The sequence below is a fragment of the Hyperolius riggenbachi genome, chromosome 2, assembly GCF_040937935.1.
Source record: "Hyperolius riggenbachi isolate aHypRig1 chromosome 2, aHypRig1.pri, whole genome shotgun sequence".
In the NCBI taxonomy this organism is placed as follows: Eukaryota; Metazoa; Chordata; class Amphibia; order Anura; family Hyperoliidae; genus Hyperolius; species Hyperolius riggenbachi.
The window spans coordinates 155,540,874-155,550,340 of NC_090647.1; the positions used below are offsets into that span (position 1 = coordinate 155,540,874).

The 9,467-nt window shown below is 61.6% G+C and overlaps 47 pseudogenes; all 47 read left to right on the forward strand.

Moving 5' to 3' along the window:
• Positions 1–11: 11 nt before the first annotated feature.
• On the forward strand, positions 12–129 carry LOC137550485 (5S ribosomal RNA; annotated as a pseudogene).
• Positions 130–213: 84 nt separating this feature from the next.
• On the forward strand, positions 214–331 carry LOC137550486 (5S ribosomal RNA; annotated as a pseudogene).
• Positions 332–415: 84 nt separating this feature from the next.
• Positions 416–533, forward strand: LOC137550487 (5S ribosomal RNA; annotated as a pseudogene).
• Positions 534–617: 84 nt separating this feature from the next.
• LOC137550488 (5S ribosomal RNA) lies at positions 618–735 on the forward strand (annotated as a pseudogene).
• Positions 736–819: 84 nt separating this feature from the next.
• On the forward strand, positions 820–937 carry LOC137550489 (5S ribosomal RNA; annotated as a pseudogene).
• An 84-nt stretch (positions 938–1,021) lies between these two features.
• On the forward strand, positions 1,022–1,139 carry LOC137550491 (5S ribosomal RNA; annotated as a pseudogene).
• Positions 1,140–1,223: 84 nt separating this feature from the next.
• On the forward strand, positions 1,224–1,341 carry LOC137550492 (5S ribosomal RNA; annotated as a pseudogene).
• Positions 1,342–1,414: 73 nt separating this feature from the next.
• LOC137550493 (5S ribosomal RNA) lies at positions 1,415–1,532 on the forward strand (annotated as a pseudogene).
• An 84-nt stretch (positions 1,533–1,616) lies between these two features.
• On the forward strand, positions 1,617–1,734 carry LOC137550977 (5S ribosomal RNA; annotated as a pseudogene).
• Positions 1,735–1,818: 84 nt separating this feature from the next.
• On the forward strand, positions 1,819–1,936 carry LOC137550494 (5S ribosomal RNA; annotated as a pseudogene).
• Positions 1,937–2,020: 84 nt separating this feature from the next.
• On the forward strand, positions 2,021–2,138 carry LOC137550495 (5S ribosomal RNA; annotated as a pseudogene).
• Positions 2,139–2,222: 84 nt separating this feature from the next.
• On the forward strand, positions 2,223–2,340 carry LOC137550498 (5S ribosomal RNA; annotated as a pseudogene).
• Positions 2,341–2,424: 84 nt separating this feature from the next.
• On the forward strand, positions 2,425–2,542 carry LOC137552091 (5S ribosomal RNA; annotated as a pseudogene).
• Positions 2,543–2,626: 84 nt separating this feature from the next.
• On the forward strand, positions 2,627–2,744 carry LOC137552373 (5S ribosomal RNA; annotated as a pseudogene).
• Positions 2,745–2,828: 84 nt separating this feature from the next.
• Positions 2,829–2,946, forward strand: LOC137549756 (5S ribosomal RNA; annotated as a pseudogene).
• An 84-nt stretch (positions 2,947–3,030) lies between these two features.
• LOC137553099 (5S ribosomal RNA) lies at positions 3,031–3,148 on the forward strand (annotated as a pseudogene).
• An 84-nt stretch (positions 3,149–3,232) lies between these two features.
• Positions 3,233–3,350, forward strand: LOC137549528 (5S ribosomal RNA; annotated as a pseudogene).
• Positions 3,351–3,434: 84 nt separating this feature from the next.
• Positions 3,435–3,552, forward strand: LOC137550499 (5S ribosomal RNA; annotated as a pseudogene).
• Positions 3,553–3,636: 84 nt separating this feature from the next.
• Positions 3,637–3,754, forward strand: LOC137551266 (5S ribosomal RNA; annotated as a pseudogene).
• Positions 3,755–3,838: 84 nt separating this feature from the next.
• On the forward strand, positions 3,839–3,957 carry LOC137553189 (5S ribosomal RNA; annotated as a pseudogene).
• An 84-nt stretch (positions 3,958–4,041) lies between these two features.
• On the forward strand, positions 4,042–4,159 carry LOC137550500 (5S ribosomal RNA; annotated as a pseudogene).
• An 84-nt stretch (positions 4,160–4,243) lies between these two features.
• On the forward strand, positions 4,244–4,361 carry LOC137550501 (5S ribosomal RNA; annotated as a pseudogene).
• An 84-nt stretch (positions 4,362–4,445) lies between these two features.
• LOC137550502 (5S ribosomal RNA) lies at positions 4,446–4,563 on the forward strand (annotated as a pseudogene).
• An 84-nt stretch (positions 4,564–4,647) lies between these two features.
• Positions 4,648–4,765, forward strand: LOC137551143 (5S ribosomal RNA; annotated as a pseudogene).
• Positions 4,766–4,849: 84 nt separating this feature from the next.
• On the forward strand, positions 4,850–4,967 carry LOC137550503 (5S ribosomal RNA; annotated as a pseudogene).
• Positions 4,968–5,051: 84 nt separating this feature from the next.
• On the forward strand, positions 5,052–5,169 carry LOC137550504 (5S ribosomal RNA; annotated as a pseudogene).
• An 84-nt stretch (positions 5,170–5,253) lies between these two features.
• On the forward strand, positions 5,254–5,371 carry LOC137553397 (5S ribosomal RNA; annotated as a pseudogene).
• Positions 5,372–5,456: 85 nt separating this feature from the next.
• Positions 5,457–5,574, forward strand: LOC137549757 (5S ribosomal RNA; annotated as a pseudogene).
• Positions 5,575–5,658: 84 nt separating this feature from the next.
• On the forward strand, positions 5,659–5,776 carry LOC137551241 (5S ribosomal RNA; annotated as a pseudogene).
• Positions 5,777–5,860: 84 nt separating this feature from the next.
• LOC137553398 (5S ribosomal RNA) lies at positions 5,861–5,978 on the forward strand (annotated as a pseudogene).
• Positions 5,979–6,063: 85 nt separating this feature from the next.
• LOC137549758 (5S ribosomal RNA) lies at positions 6,064–6,181 on the forward strand (annotated as a pseudogene).
• Positions 6,182–6,265: 84 nt separating this feature from the next.
• LOC137551242 (5S ribosomal RNA) lies at positions 6,266–6,383 on the forward strand (annotated as a pseudogene).
• Positions 6,384–6,467: 84 nt separating this feature from the next.
• On the forward strand, positions 6,468–6,585 carry LOC137551915 (5S ribosomal RNA; annotated as a pseudogene).
• Positions 6,586–6,669: 84 nt separating this feature from the next.
• Positions 6,670–6,787, forward strand: LOC137550505 (5S ribosomal RNA; annotated as a pseudogene).
• An 84-nt stretch (positions 6,788–6,871) lies between these two features.
• LOC137550506 (5S ribosomal RNA) lies at positions 6,872–6,989 on the forward strand (annotated as a pseudogene).
• Positions 6,990–7,073: 84 nt separating this feature from the next.
• LOC137550507 (5S ribosomal RNA) lies at positions 7,074–7,191 on the forward strand (annotated as a pseudogene).
• An 84-nt stretch (positions 7,192–7,275) lies between these two features.
• LOC137552586 (5S ribosomal RNA) lies at positions 7,276–7,393 on the forward strand (annotated as a pseudogene).
• An 84-nt stretch (positions 7,394–7,477) lies between these two features.
• LOC137549562 (5S ribosomal RNA) lies at positions 7,478–7,595 on the forward strand (annotated as a pseudogene).
• Positions 7,596–7,680: 85 nt separating this feature from the next.
• Positions 7,681–7,798, forward strand: LOC137550509 (5S ribosomal RNA; annotated as a pseudogene).
• Positions 7,799–7,882: 84 nt separating this feature from the next.
• Positions 7,883–8,000, forward strand: LOC137552291 (5S ribosomal RNA; annotated as a pseudogene).
• Positions 8,001–8,084: 84 nt separating this feature from the next.
• On the forward strand, positions 8,085–8,202 carry LOC137550510 (5S ribosomal RNA; annotated as a pseudogene).
• Positions 8,203–8,286: 84 nt separating this feature from the next.
• LOC137550511 (5S ribosomal RNA) lies at positions 8,287–8,404 on the forward strand (annotated as a pseudogene).
• Positions 8,405–8,489: 85 nt separating this feature from the next.
• On the forward strand, positions 8,490–8,607 carry LOC137550513 (5S ribosomal RNA; annotated as a pseudogene).
• Positions 8,608–8,691: 84 nt separating this feature from the next.
• Positions 8,692–8,809, forward strand: LOC137551294 (5S ribosomal RNA; annotated as a pseudogene).
• Positions 8,810–8,893: 84 nt separating this feature from the next.
• Positions 8,894–9,011, forward strand: LOC137550514 (5S ribosomal RNA; annotated as a pseudogene).
• Positions 9,012–9,095: 84 nt separating this feature from the next.
• On the forward strand, positions 9,096–9,213 carry LOC137551140 (5S ribosomal RNA; annotated as a pseudogene).
• An 84-nt stretch (positions 9,214–9,297) lies between these two features.
• LOC137550841 (5S ribosomal RNA) lies at positions 9,298–9,415 on the forward strand (annotated as a pseudogene).
• Positions 9,416–9,467: the final 52 nt, after the last annotated feature.

Genomic DNA, 9,467 nt, shown 5'->3' on the forward strand with positions numbered 1-9,467 from the left:
CCCTGGAGGTTGCCTGCGGCCACACTAAGCCGAAAGCGCCCGCTCTCGTCAGATCGCGGAAGCTAAGCGGCTTCAGGCCTGGTTAGTAGCTGCATGGGAGACCGGCTGTGAACCCCAGGTGCTGCAGGCGTTGTTTTGGGTTTGAGGCCCAATGGCTATGAGCACGCGTGGGAAGCCTCACCTTCAAGGCGCCGGAACGGCGCCTTGGAGGTTGCCTGCGGCCACACTAAGCCGAAAGCGCCCGCTCTCGTCAGATCGCGGAAGCTAAGCGGCTTCAGGCCTGGTTAGTAGCTGCATGGGAGACCGGCTGTGAACCCCAGGTGCTGCAGGCATTGTTTTGGGTTTGAGGCCCAATGGCTATGAGCACGCGTGGGAAGCCTCACCTTCAAGGCGCCGGAACGGCGCTTTGGAGGTTGCCTGCGGCCACACTAAGCCGAAAGCGCCCGCTCTCGTCAGATCGCGGAAGCTAAGCGGCTTCAGGCCTGGTTAGTAGCTGCATGGGAGACCGGCTGTGAACCCCAGGTGCTGCAGGCATTGTTTTGGGTTTGAGGCCCAATGGCTATGAGCACGCGTGGGAAGCCTCACCTTCAAGGCGCCCTAACGGCGCCCTGGAGGTTGCCTGCGGCCACACTAAGCCGAAAGCGCCCGCTCTCGTCAGATCGCGGAAGCTAAGCGGCTTCAGGCCTGGTTAGTAGCTGCATGGGAGACCGGCTGTGAACCCCAGGTGCTGCAGGCGTTGTTTTGGGTTTGAGGCCCAATGGCTATGAGCACGCGTGGGAAGCCTCACCTTTAAGGCGCCGGAACGGCGCCTTGGAGGTTGCCTGCGGCCACACTAAGCCGAAAGCGCCCGCTCTCGTCAGATCGCGGAAGCTAAGCGGCTTCAGGCCTGGTTAGTAGCTGCATGGGAGACCGGCTGTGAACCCCAGGTGCTGCAGGCGTTGTTTTGGGTTTGAGGCCCAATGGCTATGAGCACGCGTGGGAAGCCTCACCTTCAAGGCGCCGCAACGGCGCCTTGGAGGTTGCCTGCGGCCACACTAAGCCGAAAGCGCCCGCTCTCGTCAGATCGCGGAAGCTAAGCGGCTTCAGGCCTGGTTAGTAGCTGCATGGGAGACCGGCTGTGAACCCCAGGTGCTGCAGGCATTGGTTTGGGTTTGAGGCCCAATGGCTATGAGCACGCGTGGGAAGCCTCACCTTCAAGGCGCCGGAACGGCGCCCTGGAGGTTGCCTGCGGCCACACTAAGCCGAAAGCGCCCGCTCTCGTCAGATCGCGGAAGCTAAGCGGCTTCAGGCCTGGTTAGTAGCTGCATGGGAGACCGGCTGTGAACCCCAGGTGCTGCAGGCGTTGTTTTGGGTTTGAGGCCCAATGGCTATGAGCACGCGTGGGAAGCCTCACCTTCAAGGCGCCTTGGAGGTTGCCTGCGGCCACACTAAGCCGAAAGCGCCCGCTCTCGTCAGATCGCGGAAGCTAAGCGGCTTCAGGCCTGGTTAGTAGCTGCATGGGAGACCGGCTGTGAACCCCAGGTGCTGCAGGCATTGTTTTGGGTTTGAGGCCCAATGGCTATGAGCACGCGTGGGAAGCCTCACCTTCAAGGCGCCGGAACGGCGCCTTGGAGGTTGCCTGCGGCCACACTAAGCCGAAAACGCCCGCTCTCGTCAGATCGCGGAAGCTAAGCGGCTTCAGGCCTGGTTAGTAGCTGCATGGGAGACCGGCTGTGAACCCCAGGTGCTGCAGGCATTGTTTTGGGTTTGAGGCCCAATGGCTATGAGCACGCGTGGGAAGCCTCACCTTCAAGGCGCCGGAACGGCGCCCTGGAGGTTGCCTGCGGCCACACTAAGCCGAAAGCGCCCGCTCTCGTCAGATCGCGGAAGCTAAGCGGCTTCAGGCCTGGTTAGTAGCTGCATGGGAGACCGGCTGTGAACCCCAGGTGCTGCAGGCGTTGTTTTGGGTTTGAGGCCCAATGGCTATGAGCACGCGTGGGAAGCCTCACCTTCAAGGCGCCGGAACGGCGCCTTGGAGGTTGCCTGCGGCCACACTAAGCCGAAAGCGCCCGCTCTCGTCAGATCGCGGAAGCTAAGCGGCTTCAGGCCTGGTTAGTAGCTGCATGGGAGACCGGCTGTGAACCCCAGGTGCTGCAGGCATTGTTTTGGGTTTGAGGCCCAATGGCTATGAGCACGCGTGGGAAGCCTCACCTTCAAGGCGCCGGAACGGCGCCCTGTAGGTTGCCTGCGGCCACACTAAGCCGAAAGCGCCCGCTCTCGTCAGATCGCGGAAGCTAAGCGGCTTCAGGCCTGGTTAGTAGCTGCATGGGAGACCGGCTGTGAACCCCAGGTGCTGCAGGCGTTGTTTTGGGTTTGAGGCCCAATGGCTATGAGCACGCGTGGGAAGCCTCACCTTCAAGGCGCCGGAACGGCGCCTTGGAGGTTGCCTGCGGCCACACTAAGCCGAAAGCGCCCGCTCTCGTCAGATCGCGGAAGCTAAGCGGCTTCAGGCCTGGTTAGTAGCTGCATGGGAGACTGGCTGTGAACCCCAGGTGCTGCAGGCGTTGTTTTGGGTTTGAGGCCCAATGGCTATGAGCACGCGTGGGAAGCCTCACCTTCAAGGCGCCGGAACGGCGCCTTGGAGGTTGCCTGCGGCCACACTAAGCCGAAAGCGCCCGCTCTCGTCAGATTGCGGAAGCTAAGCGGCTTCAGGCCTGGTTAGTAGCTGCATGGGAGACCGGCTGTGAACCCCAGGTGCTGCAGGCATTGTTTTGGGTTTGAGGCCCAATGGCTATGAGCACGCGTGGGAAGCCTCACCTTCAAGGCGCCGGAACGGCGCCCTGGAGGTTTCCTGCGGCCACACTAAGCCGAAAGCGCCCGCTCTCGTCAGATCGCGGAAGCTAAGCGGCTTCAGGCCTGGTTAGTAGCTGCATGGGAGACCGGCTGTGAACCCCAGGTGCTGCAGGCGTTGTTTTGGGTTTGAGGCCCAATGGCTATGAGCACGCGTGGGAAGCCTCACCTTCAAGGCGCCGGAACGGCGCCTTGGAGGTTGCCTGCGGCCACACTAAGCCGAAAGCGCCCGCTCTCGTCAGATCGCGGAAGCTAAGCGGCTTCATGCCTGGTTAGTAGCTGCATGGGAGACCGGCTGTGAACCCCAGGTGCTGCAGGCGTTGTTTTGGGTTTGAGGCCCAATGGCTATGAGCACGCGTGGGAAGCCTCACCTTCAAGGCGCCGGAACGGCGCCTTGGAGGTTACCTGCGGCCACACTAAGCCGAAAGCGCCCGCTCTCGTCAGATCGCGGAAGCTAAGCGGCTTCAGGCCTGGTTAGTAGCTGCATGGGAGACCGGCTGTGAACCCCAGGTGCTGCAGGCATTGTTTTGGGTTTGAGGCCCAATGGCTATGAGCACGCGTGGGAAAACTCACCTTCAAGGCGCCGGAACGGCGCCCTGGAGGTTGCCTGCGGCCACACTAAGCCGAAAGCGCCCGCTCTCGTCAGATCGCGGAAGCTAAGCGGCTTCAGGCCTGGTTAGTAGCTGCATGGGAGACCGGCTGTGAACCCCAGGTGCTGCAGGCATTGTTTTGGGTTTGAGGCCCAATGGCTATGAGCACGCGTGGGAAGCCTCACCTTCAAGGCGCCGGTACGGCGCCCTGGAGGTTGTCTGCGGCCACACTAAGCCGAAAGCGCCCGCTCTCGTCAGATCGCGGAAGCTAAGCGGCTTCAGGCCTGGTTAGTAGCTGCATGGGAGACCGGCTGTGAACCCCAGGTGCTGCAGGCGTTGTTTTGGGTTTGAGGCCCAATGGCTATGAGCACGCGTGGGAAGCCTCACCTTCAAGGCGCCGGAACGGCGCCTTGGAGGTTGCCTGCGGCCACACTAAGCCGAAAGCGCCCGCTCTCGTCTAGATCGCAGAAGCTAAGCGGCTTCAGGCCTGGTTAGTAGCTGCATGGGAGACCGGCTGTGAACCCCAGGTGCTGCAGGCATTGTTTTGGGTTTGAGGCCCAATGGCTATGAGCACGTGTGGGAAGCCTCACCTTCAAGGCGCCGGAACGGCGCCTTGGAGGTTGCCTGCGGCCACACTAAGCCGAAAGCGCCCGCTCTCGTCAGATCGCGGAAGCTAAGCGGCTTCAGGCCTGGTTAGTAGCTGCATGGGAGACCGGCTGTGAACCCCAGGTGCTGCAGGCGTTGTTTTGGGTTTGAGGCCCAATGGCTATGAGCACGCGTGGGAAGCCTCACCTTCAAGGCGCCGGAACGGCGCCTTGGAGGTTGCCTGCGGCCACACTAAGCCGAAAGCGCCCGCTCTCGTCAGATCGCGGAAGCTAAGCGGCTTCAGGCCTGGTTAGTAGCTGCATGGGAGACCGGCTGTGAACCCCAGGTGCTGCAGGCATTGTTTTGGGTTTGAGGCCCAATGGCTATGAGCACGCGTGGGAAGCCTCACCTTTAAGGCGCCGGAACGGCGCCTTGGAGGTTGCCTGCGGCCACACTAAGCCGAAAGCGCCCGCTCTCGTCAGATCGCGGAAGCTAAGCGGCTTCAGGCCTGGTTAGTAGCTGCATGGGAGACCGGCTGTGAACCCCAGGTGCTGCAGGCATTGTTTTGGGTTTGAGGCCCAATGGCTATGAGCACGCGTGGGAAGCCTCACCTTCAAGGCGCCGGAACGGCGCCCTGGAGCTTGCCTGCGGCCACACTAAGCCGAAAGCGCCCGCTCTCGTTAGATCGCGGAAGCTAAGCGGCTTCAGGCCTGGTTAGTAGCTGCATGGGAGACCGGCTGTGAACCCCAGGTGCTGCAGGCGTTGTTTTGGGTTTGAGGCCCAATGACTATGAGCACGCGTGGGAAGCCTCACCTTCAAGGCGCCGGAACGGCGCCTTGGAGGTTGCCTGCGGCCACACTAAGCCGAAAGCGCCCGCTCTCGTCAGATCGCGGAAGCTAAGCGGCTTCAGGCCTGGTTAGTAGCTGCATGGGAGACCGGCTGTGAACCCCAGGTGCTGCAGGCGTTGTTTTGGGTTTGAGGCCCAATGGCTATGAGCACGCGTGGGAAGCCTCACCTTCAAGGCGCCGGAACGGCGCCCTGGAGGTTGCCTGCGGCCACACTAAGCCGAAAGCGCCCGCTCTCGTCAGATCGCGGAAGCTAAGCGGCTTCAGGCCTGGTTAGTAGCTGCATGGGAGACCGGCTGTGAACCCCAGGTGCTGCAGGCGTTGTTTTGGGTTTGAGGCCCAATGGCTATGAGCACGCGTGGGAAGCCTCACCTTCAAGGCGCCGGAACGGCGCCTTGGAGGTTGCCTGCGGCCACACTAAGCCGAAAGCGCCCGCTCTCGTCAGATCGCGGAAGCTAAGCAGGTTCAGGCCTGGTTAGTAGCTGCATGGGAGACCGGCTGTGAACCCCAGGTGCTGCAGGCATTGTTTTGGGTTTGAGGCCCAATGGCTATGAGCACGCGTGGGAAGCCTCACCTTCAAGGCGCCGGAACGGCGCCTTGGAGGTTTTCCTGCGGCCACACTAAGCCGAAAGCGCCCGCTCTCGTCAGATCGCGGAAGCTAAGCGGCTTCAGGCCTGGTTAGTAGCTGCATGGGAGACCGGCTGTGAACCCCAGGTGCTGCAGGCATTGTTTTGGGTTTGAGGCCCAATGGCTATGAGCACGCGTGGGAAGCCTCACCTTCAAGGCGCCGGAACGGCGCCTTGGAGGTTGCCTGCGGCCACACTAAGCCGAAAGCCCCCGCTCTCGTCAGATCGCGGAAGCTAAGCGGCTTCAGGCCTGGTTAGTAGCTGCATGGGAGACCGGCTGTGAACCCCAGGTGCTGCAGGCGTTGTTTTGGTTTTGAGGCCCAATGGCTATGAGCACGCGTGGGAAGCCTCACCTTCAAGGCGCCGGAACGGCGCCTTGGAGGTTGCCTGCGGCCACACTAAGCCGAAAGCGCCCGCTCTCGTCAGATCGCGGAAGCTAAGCAGGTTCAGGCCTGGTTAGTAGCTGCATGGGAGACCGGCTGTGAACCCCAGGTGCTGCAGGCATTGTTTTGGGTTTGAGGCCCAATGGCTATGAGCACGCGTGGGAAGCCTCACCTTCAAGGCGCCGGAACGGCGCCTTGGAGGTTTTCCTGCGGCCACACTAAGCCGAAAGCGCCCGCTCTCGTCAGATCGCGGAAGCTAAGCGGCTTCAGGCCTGGTTAGTAGCTGCATGGGAGACCGGCTGTGAACCCCAGGTGCTGCAGGCATTGTTTTGGGTTTGAGGCCCAATGGCTATGAGCACGCGTGGGAAGCCTCACCTTCAAGGCGCCGGAACGGCGCCTTGGAGGTTGCCTGCGGCCACACTAAGCCGAAAGCCCCCGCTCTCGTCAGATCGCGGAAGCTAAGCGGCTTCAGGCCTGGTTAGTAGCTGCATGGGAGACCGGCTGTGAACCCCAGGTGCTGCAGGCATTGTTTTGGGTTTGAGGCCCAATGGCTATGAGCACGCGTGGGAAGCCTCACCTTCAAGGCGCCGGAACGGCGCCCTGGAGGTTGCCTGCGGCCACACTAAGCCGAAAGCGCCCGCTCTCGTGAGATCGCGGAAGCTAAGCGGCTTCAGGCCTGGTTAGTAGCTGCATGGGAGACCGGCTGTGAACCCCAGGTGCTGCAGGCGTTGTTTTGGGTTTGAGGCCCAATGGCTATGAGCACGCGTGGGAAGCCTCACCTTCAAGGCGCCGGAACGGCGCCTTGGAGGTTGCCTGCGGCCACACTAAGCCGAAAGCGCCCGCTCTCGTCAGATCGCGGAAGCTAAGCGGCTTCAGGCCTGGTTAGTAGCTGCATGGGAGACCGGCTGTGAACCCCAGGTGCTGCAGGCGTTGTTTTGGGTTTGAGGCCCAATGGCTATGAGCACGCGTGGGAAGCCTCACCTTCAAGGCGCCGGAACGGCGCCTTGGAGGTTGCCTGCGGCCACACTAAGCCGAAAGCGCCCGCTCTCGTCAGATCGCGGAAGCTAAGCGGCTTCAGGCCTGGTTAGTAGCTGCATGGGAGACCGGCTGTGAACCCCAGGTGCTGCAGGCATTGTTTTGGGTTTGAGGCCCAATGGCTATGAGCACGCGTGGGAAGCCTCACCTTCAAGGCGCCGGAACGGCGCCTTGGAGGTTGCCTGCGGCCACACTAAGCCGAAAGCGCCCGCTCTCGTCAGATCGCGGAAGCTAAGCGGCTTCAGGCCTGGTTAGTAGCTGCATGGGAGACCGGCTGTGAACCCCAGGTGCTGCAGGCGTTGTTTTGGGTTTGAGGCCTAATGGCTATGAGCACGCGTGGGAAGCCTCACCTTCAAGGCGCCGGAACGGCGCCTTGGAGGTTGCCTGCGGCCACACTAAGCCGAAAGCGCCCGCTCTTGTCAGATCGCGGAAGCTAAGCGGCTTCAGGCCTGGTTAGTAGCTGCATGGGAGACCGGCTGTGAACCCCAGGTGCTGCAGGCGTTTTTTTGGGTTTGAGGCCCAATGGCTATGAGCACGCGTGGGAAGCCTCACCTTCAAGGCGCCGAAACGGCGCCTTGGAGTTTGCCTGCGGCCACACTAAGCCGAAAGCGCCCGCTCTCGTCAGATCGCGGAAGCTAAGCGGCTTCAGGCCTGGTTAGTAGCTGCATGGGAGACCGGCTGTCAACCCCAGGTGCTGCAGGCGTTTTTTTTGGGTTTGAGGCCCAATGGCTATGAGCACGCGTGGGAAGCCTCACCTTCAAGGCGCCGAAACGGCGCCTTGGAGTTTGCCTGCGGCCACACTAAGCCGAAAGCGCCCGCTCTCGTCAGATCGCGGAAGCTAAGCGGCTTCAGGCCTGGTTAGTAGCTGCATGGGAGACCGGCTGTGAACCCCAGGTGCTGCAGGCGTTTTTTTGGGTTTGAGGCCCAATGGCTATGAGCACGCGTGGGAAGCCTCACCTTCAAGGCGCCGAAACGGCGCCTTGGAGTTTGCCTGCGGCCACACTAAGCCGAAAGCGCCCGCTCTCGTCAGATCGTGGAAGCTAAGCGGCTTCAGGCCTGGTTAGTAGCTGCATGGGAGACCGGCTGTGAACCCCAGGTGCTGCAGGCGTTTTTTTGGGTTTGAGGCCCAATGGCTATGAGCACGCGTGGGAAGCCTCACCTTCAAGGCGCCGAAACGGCGCCTTGGAGTTTGCCTGCGGCCACACTAAGCCGAAAGCGCCCGCTCTCGTCAGATCGCGGAAGCTAAGCGGCTTCAGGCCTGGTTAGTAGCTGCATGGGAGACCGGCTGTGAACCCCAGGTGCTGCAGGCGTTTTTTTGGGTTTGAGGCCCAATGGCTATGAGCACGCGTGGGAAGCCTCACCTTCAAGGCGCCGAAACGGCGCCTTGGAGTTTGCCTGCGGCCACACTAAGCCGAAAGCGCCCGCTCTCGTCAGATCGCGGAAGCTAAGCGGCTTCAGGCCTGGTTAGTAGCTGCATGGGAGACCGGCTGTGAACCCCAGGTGCTGCAGGCGTTTTTTTTGGGTTTGAGGCCCAATGGCTATGAGCACGCGTGGGAAGCCTCACCTTCAAGGCGCCGAAACGGCGCCTTGGAGTTTGCCTGCGGCCACACTAAGCCGAAAGCGCCCGCTCTCGTCAGATCGCGGAAGCTAAGCGGCTTCAGGCCTGGTTAGTAGCTGCATGGGAGACCGGCTGTGAACCCCAGGTGCTGCAGGCGTTTTTTTGGGTTTGAGGCCCAATGGCTATGAGCACGCGTGGGAAGCCTCACCTTCAAGGCGCCGAAACGGCGCCTTGGAGTTTGCCTGCAGCCACACTAAGCCGTAAGCGCCCGCTCTCGTCAGATCGCGGAAGCTAAGCGGCTTCAGGCCTGGTTAGTAGCTGCATGGGAGACCGGCTGTGAACCCCAGGTGCTGCAGGCGTTTTTTGGGGTTTGAGGCCCAATGGCTATGAGCACGCGTGGGAAGCCTCACCTTCAAGGCGCCGAAACGGCGCCTTGGAGTTTGCCTGCGGCCACACTAAGCCGAAAGCGCCCGCTCTCGTCAGATCGCGGAAGCTAAGCGGCTTCAGGCCTGGTTAGTAGCTGCATGGGAGACCGGCTGTGAACCCCAGGTGCTGCAGGCGTTTTTTTGGGTTTGAGGCCCAATGGCTATGAGCACGCGTGGGAAGCCTCACCTTCAAGGCGCCGAAACGGCGCCTTGGAGTTTGCCTGCGGCCACACTAAGCCGTAAGCGCCCGCTCTCGTCAGATCGCGGAAGCTAAGCGGCTTCAGGCCTGGTTAGTAGCTGCATGGGAGACCGGCTGTGAACCCCAGGTGCTGCAGGCGTTTTTTTGGGTTTGAGGCCCAATGGCTATGAGCACGCGTGGGAAGCCTCACCTTCAAGGCGCCGAAACGGCGCCTTGGAGTTTGCCTGCGGCCACACTAAGCCGAAAGCGCCCGCTCTCGTCAGATCGCGGAAGCTAAGCGGCTTCAGGCCTGGTTAGTAGCTGCATGGGAGACCGGCTGTGAACCCCAGGTGCTGCAGGTGTTCTTTTGGGTTTGAGGCCCAATGGCTATGAGCACGCGTGGGAAGCCTCAC